This window comes from Gallus gallus, chromosome 2 (genome assembly GCF_016699485.2).
Source record: "Gallus gallus isolate bGalGal1 chromosome 2, bGalGal1.mat.broiler.GRCg7b, whole genome shotgun sequence".
Taxonomy (NCBI): domain Eukaryota; kingdom Metazoa; phylum Chordata; class Aves; order Galliformes; family Phasianidae; genus Gallus; species Gallus gallus.
Genome location: NC_052533.1, coordinates 69,620,886 through 69,639,262, shown reverse-complemented (window position 1 = coordinate 69,639,262; position 18,377 = coordinate 69,620,886).

Below are 18,377 nucleotides of genomic sequence, written 5' to 3'. Positions count from 1 at the left end.
TTGCCTTACTATAGCCTAAGAGGAAGATTGGCCAAGTAGCTAATATCCATGTCTGCAGATGTGCAAAGATGGCTTCAGTTGAACTACTCTCAAAACAGCATCCTCTGTGACTTACATATATTAGGTAGAGAGGCAGAATACTGTGAATGCAGTATGCAAGCTATCATTTACTTTCATCTTAAATGAAGGCAACTGCAATAACTGGATGGAAAATCTGTCTAATCAGGGGACATCAGAGGACTTCAAACACTGATTTTTTCACAAATGTTTGGTTAAGAAATTAGAAGAGTGATGGAGGGAGTGAAGTACAAGATGTTGGCATAGAGTATTTAAAATTTTATTACTCCTTTATTGAACTGACCAGCTATTGAATCACTTAGAAATACTTTTTCTTTGATTATCAGACAGTTTAAAATTGGTTCTGCGCATGACTGATGGAAAAATGTGTGATGATGGAATACTATAGAAGCCAGTTCTTCACATTTATTCTGTACAATTGTTGTGGGTTTGTTTTTGTTTGTTTTGATATAAAAATATCTCCCTCTGGAGAAAAAGTGTCCCTTGCTTTTTCCTCAGCAAGTGCAAGAAATATACAAGTGGAAATGTTTTGGAAGTTAGAAAAAGTTTTGAATTTTTATGCTCTACCTCTAGATGAAATTTCTTTTAAATGCTGCAATATTTATGCATGCTATTTGCAATAATGTATTTCTTTTTTCCTCCAGGATTTCTCTATGTTGCTATAATCCCAGCTGCAGCCATGCTAGCATATGAGAACAAGACATAAAAAGAGTTTTTCCACTTGATGAAGTAGACATGTTAAATTTCACTGTCCGAACTTTCTTGAAATTCAGAATATAATGACTGGTTGGGAGATTATCCATGGTAGTTTTAAACTTAGAATATATGCATTTTTCATCTGCACTTAAGCAAGTAAAGGTAACGGCTTAAAGAATTACTTAAGAATATTGGATCATATACTAAGTGACTTCAAGGCAGTGGGGTTCAGCATTTGAAGATAATTTTCTTCATGTTGTAATACGTCTAGTGAAGATCTGTATATGAGTAGTAATAATAAAATTCTTTATAATTCTTTTGTGTTAATTCTTTAAACTTTTTCTAAGAGGTTAAGTTTACCTTTTTTAATGTGAGTACTGACAGAGGTAACAAAGAATTAGTTCAGATCTCAAAAATTTTCATCTAAAATTACTTCTGCTAAAATAAATGTCACTGTTTTTTGTTGTTGTTTTTTCTCTCTTCATCTTTCTAATTGACAATCATGATGCCAGTCCATTGTTCTACAAAAGGTTGTCTTTCATCTTTAACTTATGTTGACGGATAAGAGATCTATAAGCAAATATGTCTTCTACATGACATTAATATTTTAACTGTCCAAATCAAATTGTTATTATAATTGCACAGGAACAGCTAGAGCTGAAATAAAAGTTGCTTTTTCTCTTTAAAGTCTAGATTATATTTTCAACTGAACGCCTATATTGGAAAACAAAATGGTATGGGATAAATTGGAAACTGAAAATAAATTACAAATTTGTTCAACCTGGAAATAAGTCAAAATAAACCAAGCAGCCAGAGATGCTGCAGTTGACACATCAAGAAATACCAAAGGAAAAGATTCTGTTATCAATAGTGTCATCTTGATTCTTTTTCATAATTTCTTTTCCCTCAGTGTTTAGCTCCAAGAACTTACCCATTCAAAGGTATGGACAGAAGATTGTGGACTTTCTTTAAATCCCCAGGGCAACCACAGTGAATGAAGTTGAACACTATTAGCTACGCTGATGTTGTCATTTTTATTTTATTTTAATATTTAGTCTCCTCTGCAAGGTTTTACATGCTTGAAATGTAGGTGATGATGGAAGTTCTGTATCTGCTGTCCTATGTTTTTCCATATCAAACTTTCTTTTCCACATAGAGCAACAACTTCACCTATGTTGCCCTCGATAAATTTGAAGAGTTTTCCAGCATATAGAAATACTTTTTATTAATCCCTGGGCAAATCTAATAGAAGAAATCACACTGTAAAGAAATATCTCATTTTTCAGTGACAACAAATACAGCAGATATAAATACAATCTCTTCTATGGTAGCTTTTTTTTTTTTTAAGAAACAAACTGCAATAATTTTCATAATTTCTCACGCAATTAGTAAATGGCCATGTTACGTCCTGATTAAATTTCAAAGTTTTATGGGAGAGGGTGTTCCCATGGCTACTAGTCCCTTCTCTGCTCAAATAATGAGTTTTCATACTGTTACACAGAAAATATGTAGCAGGAGTCCCCTGATTCTGAGTCCCCTGATATTCATCCTCCTTTAATGCCTTCTGTGCAAGACATAATTTGTGAATTATATGAAAGCTCATTCAAATAAATGTAAAAGCCTGCTTGTAGAAGTAAACATAGATTTATTGAATAATACAACTAGCGTGAAAGGGTCAAAACTGGTTTAATTCACAGTTTGTATTCCATCTAACTTTTTGGCATGACTTCTCCTGACAATAAATTATTAAAAAAAAAAAAAAAAGAAAAAAAGAATTTATCTTTAACAGTATTATGATGATGGAGTTCAATTTTTTTTTATCCTTTTGCTTTAGGACTCTGATCCCCTTTTTAAAAGAAAATTATTCAGAGGAATGGCAAAGAAAATAGTTTTCATAAATTGTCAAATATTAACTTTGTTTTTATGTTTTTTTATGATTTTTTTTAACTGCAAACCAGAAATGTGTTTAATGGTTAAGTTTTTACTTAAAATAATTTTCTACTCAAATATTTCAAGTATATTTTTATTTTCTATTGTTATTCTATTACTATCCACTGTTGTAGGTGTGCCTAATACACCATCAGTATATCTCTTTTTAAATATATATATATATCAGGTTCTGTGTTTTACTATAACTAAACAAGAACTTGACCATTGCGTATTGTCTTACAAACAGTTAATAGTTATTTTGTTTATTCTGTTATAAAGATTGTTGTAAATCCCATCGGAGATGGGAAGGTAAAAGCTAAAAATGTTTATGCAGTGCAAGTATTTTGAAAATCAGAATAGATATTGGTTTACAATGGTTTCTGGATTTGAAATTGTAATAAACCTTAAAAATTCCCAAATTGCTTTTCAATCTCTTTACAAATTGCTTTTCACTTTTCTAGCATCTGCCATAACAGACTCATCAATTCTTTTTCAGCAATTTGAGTGTTACTCAGTCATATACCTAAGCTTTGAAAAGCAGTGAGAATTTGTAATGTATTTTTTGTCTACTTTGATAAATACCTCAGAGAGGTGGGGAGGCAGGTAGTAGTGAGGTCAGGGTGACAATTCAGACGTGGCCAGAAGAATTGCTATTGTTACATCTTCATCTCTTACACATCACTCATTAACTTTGTGAGATTTAAGTGCTCCCACTTCTTTTCAGAGTGCCCTGTAAAAATCGTGAGCCATGAAATGAAGTGCTTACAGAGAACATAAACTCTTTCAGTAATGTGGTAGAGTATATAAACTTCATAAACTCCCCAGATCAGCTTATATTCTAATTTATATTGACGTTTCGTACGTAAATTGAGTTACCTATTGGCATAAATGGGCTTTTGCAGTGTTTAAAATCTCAGCCTCCTTAGAAAATGAGTGAGCATAGCAAGCTTAGGGGAACAGGAAGCAATGCCCATAGACTTTGGAAACTTTCTATTTTAATGTAATCAACACATAGATATGAGTGAACAAGACCTTCTTAGGATCTGTAATCCATACAAGGATACTAAAACATTTACTGAAGAACTGTTGATATACTTGCAATATATCTGTTGTTTCCTTTCTGTGTATAAATTTCTAAATCCATGAAAGAGGCTGGGTGTCTTGAAATGGGTTTTAGATATTGTCTCGCTCCAATTTATAGGAGGGAGAGGAGGTTCTTTGATGTATGTATACCCGGAGTGAGATTAAGAAACAACAGTTCAAATGTTGGTCCAACCAGTTTATTAAAAATCTTAACCAGGGAGACAGAAGAAAGGGGAGGACGGACGCTATTACGAGTTAGGGTAAAGGGAGAGGGAAGGAAGGCGATAGCAAAGAATAGGAAAGAAGCAAGAATCGTTTAAAGTGGGTATAAGTCACCACCAAGATCCAGCAGTGGTCCGTTGCACGCCGTTCCGAAGGTCTGAGGCCAAAGGGCAGGAGCAGCAAGGCTGGTCTTGGGCAACGAGAGGGTGCAGGAACTGAATGGGTCCAAGAAGAAGCTGCAGAGTAAGTGTGGGAGGAAGCAGCAGGTCTCAGGTAGCAGGCCCGGGGAAGTCCGTCAGCATGCAGTCCATAGTGAGGGATCTGATGACAGAAACCTGCCTTCATGGTTGTTGGACCCTCTTTTATCCTCCTTCTTCCTTACCTACGTGACATTCCTGGGCACTTGGGTAAGCATCATGCGAGCACCCCCTGAGATGCCTGTCATCCTTGAGATAAGTCCACACAAAAGACTGTTTCATAGCCATTTAGCTGACACTTATCTCTCTCTTGTTGTCCCTGGCCTTGTCCATCTGTTGTCCCTTCAGACAAAGGATTTCCCAATCCTTTGGCAGGACTTGCTTAAACTTTTTCATCTGTGTGCCTCAGCAAGCTTTGAGGCAATGGCATAAAAGAATGACATTTTACAGATGTCTAGAGTTTAAGTCTAGAATTTGAGTATTCAAAATTTCTGGCCAACCACTGAACAAATGCAAGCATTCTTACAGCTGTGGTTATTTTTTTATAATTAACATTGCTTTTCTCTGTGGGTCTAGAAGTATCTGAGTCCTGAGGAGATTGTGGGATAGAGTGAAATCAGGATTGCAGCAGTGACAATAATCCAAAAGGTGATCTACTTTTGGTGACATTCTGAGGAAGGATGTTTTTAACCTTGGAGATTGCTTTGCACCAGGAGTGGGGTGGGTGATATGAAGGAGATGAAGAGATATGGTGCAGGGTTCTCATTGCACCCCTTGATCCACACAGAGCTTATTTTTCCTGAAAATATTGTAAGTTGCAGAGTTTATCAGTGATCTGTTCCACCAGCAAAGCTTTCTGATGAATCTAGTTGCCATCTCCACGAAGCAGCACACCACACAGAGCATGCTGAGGCCTATGTGAGCAGTTCCATCCTGCTCAAGGTCACGGGCTTCTCAGAATGATGTTTGCCAGTGATGAGAGCAAGGAAAACCTCTGGAGTGTTAAAAATAACCTCAAAAAATACTTTATATTTCTCTCTTGCTCTCTTGCACACCCTCTCTTATTTTCTCTCTTATTTTTTTTAAAGATATCACTAATATAGCAAGGACCTACAAGGCCACTGATAGGTAGACAAATATGTGTCATATATATAAAATATATATGCAATATGTATGTAAAAATGTATAGATTCACATTTCTGTAAGGCAGCTAACTTAGCATCATGAGAGAGTGAGAACTCTATCCATGTCACCTCTCACTATTCAATAATCCAATCTTCTTTAATGCTTCTATTTTTATCCTTCCTAATTTATTTTTATTTTCTTCCTCAAATCCATGAAATTTCGTAATTGGAAGTTAGGTGAAACCTTTATTGATCTTTCTATTTCTTTTGCATAGCACATCAGATGAGATATTAAAGTGTCGAATTTCAAGGGCAATTTTATGATGCTTAATAGTCTTTCCGGTGGTTAACCACAGCACCCTTTCATTAACAAACAAGCAATCATCGCTTTCATTTTTTTTTCTTCAGCCATTAAGATGGTAAATGAAATAAATAGCTTGTTAATGCTGGATTGTGGGAGCTTCTTGAGACCTAGTGTGCTGAAAAGAACAGATTAATGCTCTTACCGCTTTGTATGTAGCTTACAAACGATACACTTGAATCTGATTTGCTGCAAAGCAGTACGGATTCATGTAAAATAACCCATACAGAAAAGAGACAAGCACTAAAAATAAAAAATACATTTGTAAAAAGGTTTTGTATAGCAAGAGAATTTGCATTACCCCATAGATTCTAGCTTTTAAAAAAGATAACTCCAAGCTCAACCCATCAGTCAAAATCATTGAAAAGGCAAGAACCGTTTATCTGGGAAATGTATTTGACAATAAAATCCTAGAGTTGTAATTACAATTGGCAGATCCAAGTCAGCTATTGGTGGCAGCAGCCTTGCTAAGGGAAAAAAAGATAAATAATTTTTAAATGTTCTATTGTGCATCAGGCTGAGTTAATTTTGGACAAGATATGCTTCACTGAAGCTGGAAAAGAATTGCATAAAAATTGCTGTTGTAATTTGCTAAAATAATCAAATTCATTATTTGTTTTAAGGAGAATAAAAGGAGCCTGGAAACAAAAGGCACAGAAGAAGATTATTATTGATTTGCATTATGGGAACCACTTCAAGCAGACACAGGAAATTTTTCAAGGATCATGTGCTGACTTGTATTTTTCTTTCCCAAAGGGGAGGTTAAGCATGCTGCTTGAAATTCCCCGAGAGCTGGAAAAGCAACCTTTCAAAAAACATGAGGTGTTAGTTCTAAGGTTTTATTATTATTTCTTCTGTGGATCTTTTGTCTTTGATTCTGCATCTCTCCGAGCCTAAACTCAGCAGGTCCCTGTCCTTGATATTTTTCTGCATACTGTATTCTAGGTGCTGCATGTCTCACAATACTAATATGTCTTGTTCTCAAAGTTGTTAATTCTGATTCAGAACATTTTAATGAATGTAATTCTCTCATTATTGTCATTATATTTAATGAAACCAAGAGCATAAAGACTTCAGTCTGTGTGTATGAGGCAACATTAACATGATATGGGATGATATCTATAAGATAATGAAATTTTTGCTCAAGACTATGTAAGATATGTTAAGGGAGCCCTAATGAGAGCCCAAGACCTGGTTTAAATGATGCAACTGTACTTCTCCAACTCTGTTGACAAGCTGTGCATGCTTGGTCTTGTATGGTCTTGTACAGCTTCAGCAGCTCCACCTCACATCTTCTCTTAGTTGATGCTTGCAGCTTGGCTGAAGTATTCACATTTCCTGTCTCCTATGTGCTCTCTATTTTCAATAATTTTATTTAAAGATTCAACCTGGAAATAAGCTTCAATTCAGTGGTCTCGTTAGCAAAAATGTTAGCTTGCTCCACTTCACATGACCAGTATGAATCAAATCTCTCATTTCTTTGAAAGAAAAGTACACTGAAAATGTTTCTGCCTTTAGGAATTTGTAATGACTGACTGCTAATTTTATGTAGCTTGATTTTAATCAAAATAATGAAAGCTAACATAGATCTTTTTTCATTTCAAATGAAAATTTTAAAAAAATAGTAAAATTATTTATTCATCTAAAGAAAATGCTTTAGTTTTGATAGTTCTCGCTCTTTCATTGTCTGTGCTGTGAGTCTTCTCTTAATCTGCTGATCTCCTCATGAGTTGCATTTCTGTATATATCCCTGAGACTTTTCTCTTTTTTCTCCATTCCTCTGTCAGCTTTTTCCACAGCTATCATGTGCCTGGTCCAATTGGGCACGTTTGCTGAGTTCACAAGTCACTCTGCCATTCCAGGCAATATTGCAGGAGGCTGTGTTGTCTCTTGAGGGCTTTTTGAAAAGACAAGAAAATGCACTTTCCTGCTGTTGAGGACCTTTATTAATAATTCAGTTGCTATCTTTATGCACCATTTTTGACAGTAAACTAACTTAGAAAGAATACATATTTTTTTGTTAGTCTTGATTCTTACTGGAAATGAGGGATGCACACTTGTTAGTCTTATGGTAAAAATCTTTCTCTACTGCTTTCCTCTTTCTCCATCTCTCTTTCTGTTCTAATCTTTCAAATTATTTTTTTTCCTAAAGGGAAAGACAAGAGTGTTGCTTTGGAGCTCAGTCAATTCCCTTCCTTCCACTCTGGTCTCAATTTCAGCCAGTGTGCATCTCAAAGTGCATTGGTCCTATTGCTTTTATTAACTCATGTTTCAGTAGTGCTTCAATCACATTCTAAGTTAGTTCTGATCATATCTAAGGCTTGTTTTTTTTGGTTTTTTTTTTTTTGCTTTTTTTTTTTTTTTTTTTAATTTTTTATTCGTCCTCAGCTGTTTTTTTCCTGGCTTCCTATTCATCACAAGCCTACTGGGGACTCTCAGGTTTGTTCTGAAAGTCAAGTGCATAAGGAAACATCATTAAACTTGTCATATTTGGGGCTCTGATCCGCACTTTGAAATTCTGGAAAATGTTTTTTTGCATAATGTAATAAATAATTATTAGTGATAGGTCTTGAAATTCAGTGATGAAACAGCTAATTGTTATCAGAATGTGGACAGCTGTGGATCATTTTTGGGTGATGACTAAGCTTTCTTTATGTAAGAAAACAGTGGAGGAAAAACAAAAACAAACAACAACAACAACAACAAAAGCAACAAAAGAAACCAACACAAAACCAAAGGCTAATAAATTAGGAAAAATAAATAAATTTAGAAAGAAAGCGATAAACTCAGTTTGGAAAGTACAGTTTAAAGTGATAATGGGAAGATGAGCGCTACTCTGGTCTAGAGTGATACATATAAATAGCCTTCATTTAGCATGGAAAATGATGTGTAATATTGATGTATTCAAAGGCCTGTATTGAGAAGTTTTCCAGCTGGGTTGATCTGGGTTGCACTGGGTTGATCTTCAAGAGAAAATACTCAACTGCTTGACATGGAATGTGCCCAGAGGATGTCAGCTTTCAGTTAGCCTATAATCACTTCCACATACACCCTTGGAGAGAGTATAAGAACTTCTTACTATATATTATGTTATATTATATTATATTATATTATATTATATTATATTATATTATATTATATTATTATACTTTTTATACTATATTATATTTATTATATTATTAAGGAATGTAGGAGACTTTAATTCTGAAGTTATTGAAAATATTCAAATGCATGAGAAATCATGAGTAGTACATCATTATTAAGTACGTATTTCCTATTGCTAGAATAGATATCAGGTGGCCTATTGTAACCATTACAGAGTCTTCAGGAAAAGGCAGAGACAAATATGACATCTAATGCTTTTTCTTAATGCTTTTACAACTTCCACTTCTGACTAAATAGGTTTGAGAGTGTACCCATTATAAAGTTATGTTTGAGTGGTTACTGGTAACAGTTAAACTGGGAATAATTGTTTTGTTTGTTTCTACCAAATGCTGGTAAATCAAGGAATTATGAGTTATAGCCCTTCTCAATTCTTTCTTTTCTTTTCTATGTAGTGGGACAATTTCTGCCACTTATTTTTTTCTTCATCTCCTGTGTACTGTATACTCTTCTTTGTGCTACATTTAAAGTAACTACACTGAATTCCTTGCAGCACAGTGATTAGTTTGGTTCCAGTTGGACCAAAAAGTGGTTGCACTGAACTGCATTTTTACTAATGAGATGAATTTCATGAAAGTCAAACTTCTTTGGGATTAAATCCTACATTTGCAGTTCAACATTTTTTTATGGCTCAATCTTAAAAAAATACATTCAGACCCAAAGTTTAAGCAAATATACATGTAAATTACTAAGACTTTTCTCATCAGACCCCTAATGTTGGATGCTCAGCTGGGGCTTTTCCCCTGTCATTCTATAAAGTCTTAATTGCCTTTATTTAATTTCCCATTAGAATCTCAATAAATGTCATTACTATTTAGTAAGTTAAATAGTATTGCATAAATAACTGCTAAATTAGTCATTCGTCTTGTTCAGGCAACACTCTCCACTGTCCCATAAATATAGTTAAGCTTAGCAAATAGATTACTGCCTAGCATGAGACATTTGAGAATTATGTTGATGGCCTCTTCTATCTTCTGAGCAGACTGTGAGACTGTCTTCAAAAAATATTTTGTCCCCTCTGTTCTTATGAGCTTACAAGAGATCAGTGCTTGCCAGAGAAAACTCTTGAATGAGTTGTGCACATTACGAACACAGGGGTTTAGTGGTAGTTTTTTAATCCTATACACACCTTACTGAAGTAATTTTTTCTACTCTTTACTTCAATAAAGTAAGACATGGCTTTGCCATTTTCTAAAGGTTTTTGTTTTCGTTTTTAGGATGTCCTGTTATTCTGCCCTTTCCACTTTCTCGCAGCTTTCCAAAGTGCATTGGACACAAGTTGCACAGCTTGCTTTGGGAAATTGTATTAAATGGATAATGAACCTGAGTATTCAGCTATCTAGAAGCAAGACTTCACCACCAATATGTATATTTCCTTGGAAACAGTTATTAAAATTCCTCCAAGTCCTTTGAGAGCTCAAGTGATTAGCTCTTCTCAGATGCAAACATTCTTACTAATCTAAATTTATTTCCAGAAAAGTTAATTTGAGATGCTGTGTGGACTCTGTGTATGTATACTTGTGTATATGCGAATATTTTAGAGTATGCAAGTAATTCTTCATCTATGTACGTACTCATTTTAAAAATATACTGGAGATCACATAAGGAAAGCTAAAAGTTTTCAGAGTTTTAAAATACAGTTTGACACATTTTATACTAGTACAGGTCTGTAGAGTTATAGATACTTGGGAGGGTCAGAAATAAGAGGTGGCAATAACATAATTTTTCAGAGGTCAACTGGTCAATTACAGTGTGTCTACATCTGTATAGGAAATTTGCAGATGAGCATAGTTTTCTATTATCAGAGTCTCAGCGGGGAGAATTAAAGTGATTTAGATATTGTGCTGATCTGTCATGACTCGGGTAAAGGAGGATTTAATGAGATCACTGGCATTGCTTTGCCCCTGTTCAGTAGCTCGCTAATCAGGAGAGCTGTGAGAATTTCAGGAACCAAAAAATATACTGAAAACCTGAAGGATCTTGGTGGAGGAGGAGGCACTCAGTGATTTGGTTTTCTGGCTCATCCTTTGTATCCCCTTTGTCATAAGGAACAGCTGGTGCCTGATATTATTAAAAGCAATGTTGGAACTTATTTGGAGGAGCCTTCTGCTCTGCTCTGACTGGTCCACTTAATGTCATGATACTATAACTTAAGTTCATAGCATTTATTTCTTTGTTGTTGTTTTGTTTTGTTGGGTTTGTTTGTTTGTTTTATAGTCTGAAATTCAAGATATGCCACATAAAAATGATTTTAGAAAGCTAGGGGAAAACTAAATTCCTTTATTCAATTGATTTTCATAAAACTGAAATAAAGATTAGGCAATTGTCTTTTTTAGCACTACAACTTAAGGAATTTAATGTAAATGGGTTCTTTTATATAAAAATGATATAAATATATGCTTCTTTTCATTAACTGGGACAAATTGCTTAATTTTTTAGCATCTGTAATATTAAGCAAACCAACATTCTTTATGAACTGATGGAGAAGTGAAAAGAAGAGTGTGGGAGGAAGACTTTCTTGTGCACACTTTTGAGTGGTGGCTGTGTTCCCCTGATTGTTTGGTCACTGTGTCCAAGTAATTTCACTAAGATCTATCTATATGCTCCTGTCTGGTTTCCAGGTGGACTTTGGACTGTGCTACTATGCAGCAGTACCGTACTGCATTAGACTATGGAACTGCAGCCTCATCTGTTTTGAACTGCTATATTAAACTCTTTCAGTTAGATGAAAAAGCATAGAAATCATGGCTGATCTTGGTATGAAGTATGGTTTGGATCAAATAAGCAGTGTTAATATAATAGATGAAGGTGGGTCACTTAGAATTGCTACTTGTCTCCTCTCTTACTCTTCCGGTCTTCAGAAGTGAAAATGCTATATATTACTTTATGTTTAATCATATTGTTACCTTCTATTTGTACTATTTTCCAGATCAGAGATTATACTACCACTTTAATCAAGTAGTTTATTGTGTTTGTATGTGTACATACAAACACATACATAGAATATGTGTATTGCATGCACAGCATAACAATAATCTAAATTTGACCTGCCACAAACAGGAACAATATGTTTGTTTGTTCATTTTCACCAGGTTGCTTATCCATTAAAAACAAACTTCTTATTTGAGACAGAATTTTACATTCATTTTTTTCCCCAGAAAAATAATGACCAAATCTTTCAGATAATCAAAATAATGTATTTCACTGTACTTGATCCTTTTAGTCATTCTAACGTACTTTTCATTTCATAATTTTTAGGAACTTTTACATAAAATTTATGCATCTTAACAGCATACACAAAGGTTTAACTTTCAAAAAAAAGTATTTCTGTTATCAGAATAAATGCTTCTGAAAGCTGACATGAATGTGTGTGGCTGTGTTGGAGAAATCAACATATTTTCAAATGTTCTTCAAAATATGACTTCACTAAGTTCTTAAATGGTGGAGAAGGATTATGTGAAAGGTCCTTCTCAATTAGTTTTAGTTCTAATCTCTCTGTTAAAAATAATTATGACCAAAAGAAAGTGAAATAAATAAATGACTGAAAGTCACTCAAATTCTAACTGTGATGCAAACAAAGGCAGACTAAAGACAGCTATTCCTTAACAATCTTAACTACATTAATGTTTTTTTTCTTGATTCTGAGCTATTTCTCTTTTATTCATGATTTACTTGATGCATTTGGACTGGGGCACATATTCTCTGCATTAACAAGAGTTTGGGTTTATTTTTTTTTGTTGGTGTTTGCAATATGCACTTCTGTCTCTAGATTCTGCCCTAATAAATGTATTTTCCTAAAAGGCATTGTGTTTTCCTTGAGCAATTCCCGGTGGACTGCAGCAGTAGAAGAATACCTTTTACTCATACTGTTCCTCCACCATACTTCTTTGCCAGACCTGCACTGACCTAGAATTAGGAATCCTGATAATGGCTTTGACCAATTAATATACCATTTGGGATAAACAAACAAACAAACAAAAGATGTATTTTTAGATATCATTCTCTGTCTTCATATAAAACTGTTTTTAATACTTTATATCTACTATACTTTATTCCTGATTAATAGTTCAAAGCTATGAAAAGAAATGATGCTTTAAAAGTACCACTGCACGCACTTACATACTTAGAGAATTAGATTAATCTGTAAGTGATATTTTTCCACTTATCTCTTTTTTCTGTGTGTGTGTGTGTGTGTGTGTGTGTGTGTGTGTGTCATTGTGTCATACTTTCAGCAGTTAACCCAGGAAAGAAATAACTTTTATTTACCTACATCAAAAAATACTACATTGAACCTTATCATCTTGTTCCCATGAATGTAATTGGAAGGACAATACAATTTTCAGATTACAGGATACATTAGATTTTGGAAGTGCGTTTTTCTTTTTAGTTCAGAAGTTCAAATTACTTTGATAGACTTGGACTAGATTTTACAAACTCTTTTCCTGAAAGATGGATAATTACCAATTAAGAGTTTCACTTTTCTCTCTTTTCTGATTCTATGGCCATTTCCACTGTGGAGTATCATTCTCTAATATACTTTTTCTATATTTTTCTGAAGTATCTTGTAATGTTACCACTGAAGCTTTAAGCTGGATGGGCTCATGACTGGTCTGTGTGACAATTCCGAAAAAGTTTCATTATCAAGTTCCAATTTGAAAGTTAATTGTTTGACAGGACTGTGATTATGGAAGGGAATGAGGTGAGGAAATTATCTTACTCCATTCAGATGAATTCTTTAACAAAAAAATTAATGAAGTAGATAATAAGGTATGCTAATAATAGAAATATAGATGCAACCTTGAACCTGGAGCAATTCTTACATCTAAACAGTTTTCTATACTTCAAATCCGAATTGATTTATTATTATTACTGTTATTATTTTTAATAAAAGTGTCTCTGGGACACTTTTAGGGAGAAAGTGATTCAGTTCAATACCTTTAATTCTAATTTCTATCAACATGAAAAAGTTGTGTAAGTGTCAGAGGAGTGTTTATATTTAGATTAAGCTTCTTGAGTGAAAAAATGCTGTTATAAGATTTTTCTTCAACAAATTGGAGCATGGACTCTGTTTTCTTAACATAATTAAAATGGTACTTTACTTTAATACAACAGATATCTGTATACTTAAGAGTTCAGTCTAAAATAATACAATATAAATGTTAGTAAAAAAAAAAAGAAAGAAAAAATATAGATTCTGCTGAATGTTCTTGTGAGGCCTGCGACTTCAGAAAAATAATTATTTTTAAATAGTTTGCTGCTTGAACTGGGGGACTAAAAACAGGGATTGTGGACATCACCACTGCAAAGAGCTGTACTGTAGGTAATTTCTTGAATGGTGTTGTTTGTTTTATTGTTACCATATTGAGTACAACTTCAGTTATCTTAGCACTGATTTAGTTTCCTACAGAAAATACCAGTTTTCTCCCTTGATGAGTTTAATCCTTTCTGTTTCCTTTTCTGTGGAAGTTAATTTGGAATCTAATGTTAAAAAATTCTTTGTTCAAAATGCAAAGTGAGAATGACACCTTCTCTTTTATTCTGTAACACAGAATTCTCCTTTTTTTTCTCCCCTTTTTCATTTTTTTTCCTTAACATACTGTTTTTTTTTTTTTTTTTTTTTAATTTTATGTTATTTTTCACACTGCAAGATGTGGCACAGTACTTTGACAGATAGATATCAAAGGAAACCATTCACTTAGATCTTTCTTTTGCTCTGTGACAAGCATATTGCCAAGATATTGAAGAGCAAGCTCCTTATTTTTATTTTTTATGTGAAAGCTTTTGAGAGAGGAATACAGAAATGATCACTGAAAAAAACTGTAACACTAAAACCACCAAAGAATGAATAAAAGGTGATAATGCTAATTTTTTCTGTCTTTATTTCCCAGACATGGAGGAAATCTCCTATATTGTATGTTGCTTAAATCGTCTGTTTTAAGTAAAAATACATCTATTTTGCACCTTAAACTGAGATATTTCTTGACTAATAATTTGAACAATAGTGACAGTTGCAAGACAGTAGAAATTACTGTGCAAAACTCTACAACTTAGTGTGCTTGCAACTGCATCAATTTAAGCATAAATTCATTGACAATAGCATAGAAATTGACCACTGATTTTATGAAACTGTATTGATTGCTTAGGATATTGTGTTCTCTCTTTAGTTAAATGATTATATATTTTAGACTAATAGTTGCTATTCCATATGCCCATGTTCTTAAATAGAAGTAAGGTAAATATTATTTCCTTATTTAACTCAACTGGGAATTTATTCTATATTATGAAAAGGAATTTAAACTACTTTTTTTAGTGCCAGTATTGTGCTTTTGGGGAGCATTACCAGGCTGAAACTGAAGTTAAGTGGTTGTGGGGAAGACTAAAAAGATTTTTTCTTATCCCAGAAGCATGCTTCTCCTTTCAGTATCTGCCTGCATGTCCCTTTGTACTGCAAGTATTCCAATGCCAACATTGTCAAGGACAAGAACTTCCTAAGTGTAAGCCCAAAGGCTTTCCCTACTTAAAATCTTTGTACACTGAAATAAAGGAGGACATAATCATAATTCCTTCTCAGTTGCTTTCAACAGTTCAACAGCACACTTGTATTTTTTTTTCTCCTAGCAGCAGACTTATAGTTTACTGTAATTAAAGCTACTACATTCTTCACCTTTGCCAAAGTGTGATGTTTTTAAGTCATCCCCTTAACACATATTAGTAACTCACAGAATTTACTTTATGTGTTAACTTGCGTATCTGTGACTTTACTAACCAGGCTGAAGAACATTATTGCTCATTGCAACAAAAATACATATATATTCATTATTTGTCTGTGAGACAGTGGCTTTCTCACTCAATTCCCTCACCATAACTTTCTGGCACAAAGTCAAAACAAATGGGCAAATGCACTTCCAAAATGTGTAGAGTTCCTGTGTTTGCTGATGGATCTGTGGGGGCAAACCTCTCTGGATGCTGCCTGCCTGCATGTGGAAATGCCTGGTTTAGATGAAGAGGAGATTTGCTGCAGGCTTTCAGGTCCAGGCAGGCATTGAAAGACATTTGTTTGTGTCTCCTCCATGTCATACTCTTTACAGGTATTCATAACCCTCACCTCCTAGGCTCAGTTAAAGGAAAGGATAAGCACCTTAAACATTTTGGCACTGGCAACACATATGTCATATCTCCTGTGTGACAAGTATTCCTTGAATTTCCTTACCTCATATCTTGATAAGGAAGTTACCAGACACCTCCTGCAGCAACACCTCAGTCACGGGTTGTGGTTGTTAGGTCCCCCAGTGCTGTCACCTGTTCTACAGGATCACTGATCTTTTCACATGTGCCGCTCAAGTTCTGTACTGAATATTTGAGGTTTTCCTTGCCTACTCCATCTCTACATGTCCTGACAATGCTGCAGATGGCCATGGGACCTTTGTGAAAGTTTTAGTCTATAAGCCATTTCTGATCTTAATAGCAGCAAGTGTAGTGTGCAGGCTTCTTGTGGTGTTTTGATTACAGATTTTCCAAGCACTGAACAGTCTTCTTGATTAGAGGAGAAAAAGAATTTAAAATGTTATAAAACAAACTTTTCTTTTTTTTTTTTTTCTTTTTAATTCCCTCCAAGTCTGTGATCTTTAAACCACAAGGCTGCAACCTGTTTCTTTTGCTTGGTATGACTATTTACTACTATCGTTTTTTACAGCAATAAAATGTTTACCACGCTGCTATAACAGTAAACTATCTCTCCTCATATGACATGGTTTGCAAAAATGATCATAGAATCATATCACAGAATCACAGAATGACCAGGTTTGAAGAGGATCTCAAAGATCATCTAGTTTCAACCCCCTGCTATGCGCAGGTTCACCAGCCACTAGGCCACGCTGCCCAGAGCCACATCCAGCCTGGCCTTGAATGCCTCCAGGGATGGGGCATCCATAGTCTCTCTGGGCAGCCTGTTCCAGTGTGTCACGACCCCCTGAGTGAAAAAACACCCCACACAATTTATCATGTTCTTGATCCTCCCCATGGTGCCATTAAGTCATAGCTGCTCCTATATACTGCATGCCATTAGTACTTTCCCCTAGACCTTGCCAGGGGCAGGGGAGTTGTGCTAGTTCAACCTGTATGGTTTGGATCACTTAAAAAATGGTTGCCTGTGGCCATTCTCCCCAGAGATGTGGGGTTAACGTGGGGCTTTCTCCACCCGATGCTGGAATCTAGACGTAGCACACTTCAATACATAGAGATCACACATTGCTTTTTCAGAAAACAGCTGCAGATTTTGATGAAAAAAAAAAAAAAGGCAATACATTTTTCTGAGAGCGTCAGAAGTAGGCTGTGATTGGACAAAACCATCAATATTTAACAATACTGTGCCATTTCTGAGTAGAGCAGGAGAAAAAGTATTAGCCAATTTTCTGCTTTCGCCTGCGTATGCATTGTTAAGTGAGTTCAAGTCAGTGAATTGTCAGTGAGTTCAAGTAACTTTTGTGCTATCTAAACACCAAACTTGGTGAGTAAGAAAAAGATGCAAAAAATCTCCAAATGCCTCTACACTAGATTTTGGTTTTATGCTTTCCTTGTCAGGATGTTTCTTTCTATCACAATTACGTCTTGTTTGAATTCATATTGTATGCAATTAACACCTGTATGTAGAAAAAATAAAACATCCCAAAGTGGAAGGAATATGTGCAAACTTAAAACTACCTAAGAAGTTAGAAGCATCTTTTTTTTTAATCTCTCCAGCTTCTATGCATTTTAAAAGTAAGGGTGCTGACCTCTGTCATAAAGCTGAGACCACAGTTTCCATTTTCAGCAAATGAATCAGTATTAAGAAATTAAGAAGTCAGAATCAAAAGCAAAAAGTAATTATAATGGCATAGGATGAATGTCAGCCGTGAAATAAAATCACACTAAAATTACCAAGAATAAATGCAATATAAGAGATTTTTTTGGCAATATGGAAATACCAAGTACAAACAAATATGAGAAGATAAAATTTAATTCTAATCTTGATAGTATATTCATGCTTAGTTTTAAAATATGTTTGAAAATTGAGGATAAAGTAAACTCTACTAAGGAAGAGAATGCTGGAAAAAGTATAAGTTGCCTATGCTTTTATTTTTTTATTCTGCTCTATAGTCATTTCTGCAAATGTACAAGGGCTGCTCCAACAGTTATGCTTCATATTTTATGATGTTGGCCTATGATATCAGAGGTGGGTGTTGGTGGTATGGCAGTAAAGGTTGAACCTTCCCGCCAATACTCCATTACATTTTGTTATTGGGTGGCAGATGGCAGCAGAGGGGCTGTCTGACCAAATGTTGTTTGACATGGAAGTGCATATGAAGCAGAAGTGTGTCACCAAATTCCTCTATGCGGAAAAAATGGCACCTATTGACATTCATCGATGCTTGCTGAATATTTATGGAGACCAAACAGTGGATGTGAGTGCAATGAAGAGGTGAGTGGTATTTTTCAGTGGTGGAGACAGCAACAGTGAGTTACCTATGCCGGTGCAGATTTTTACGA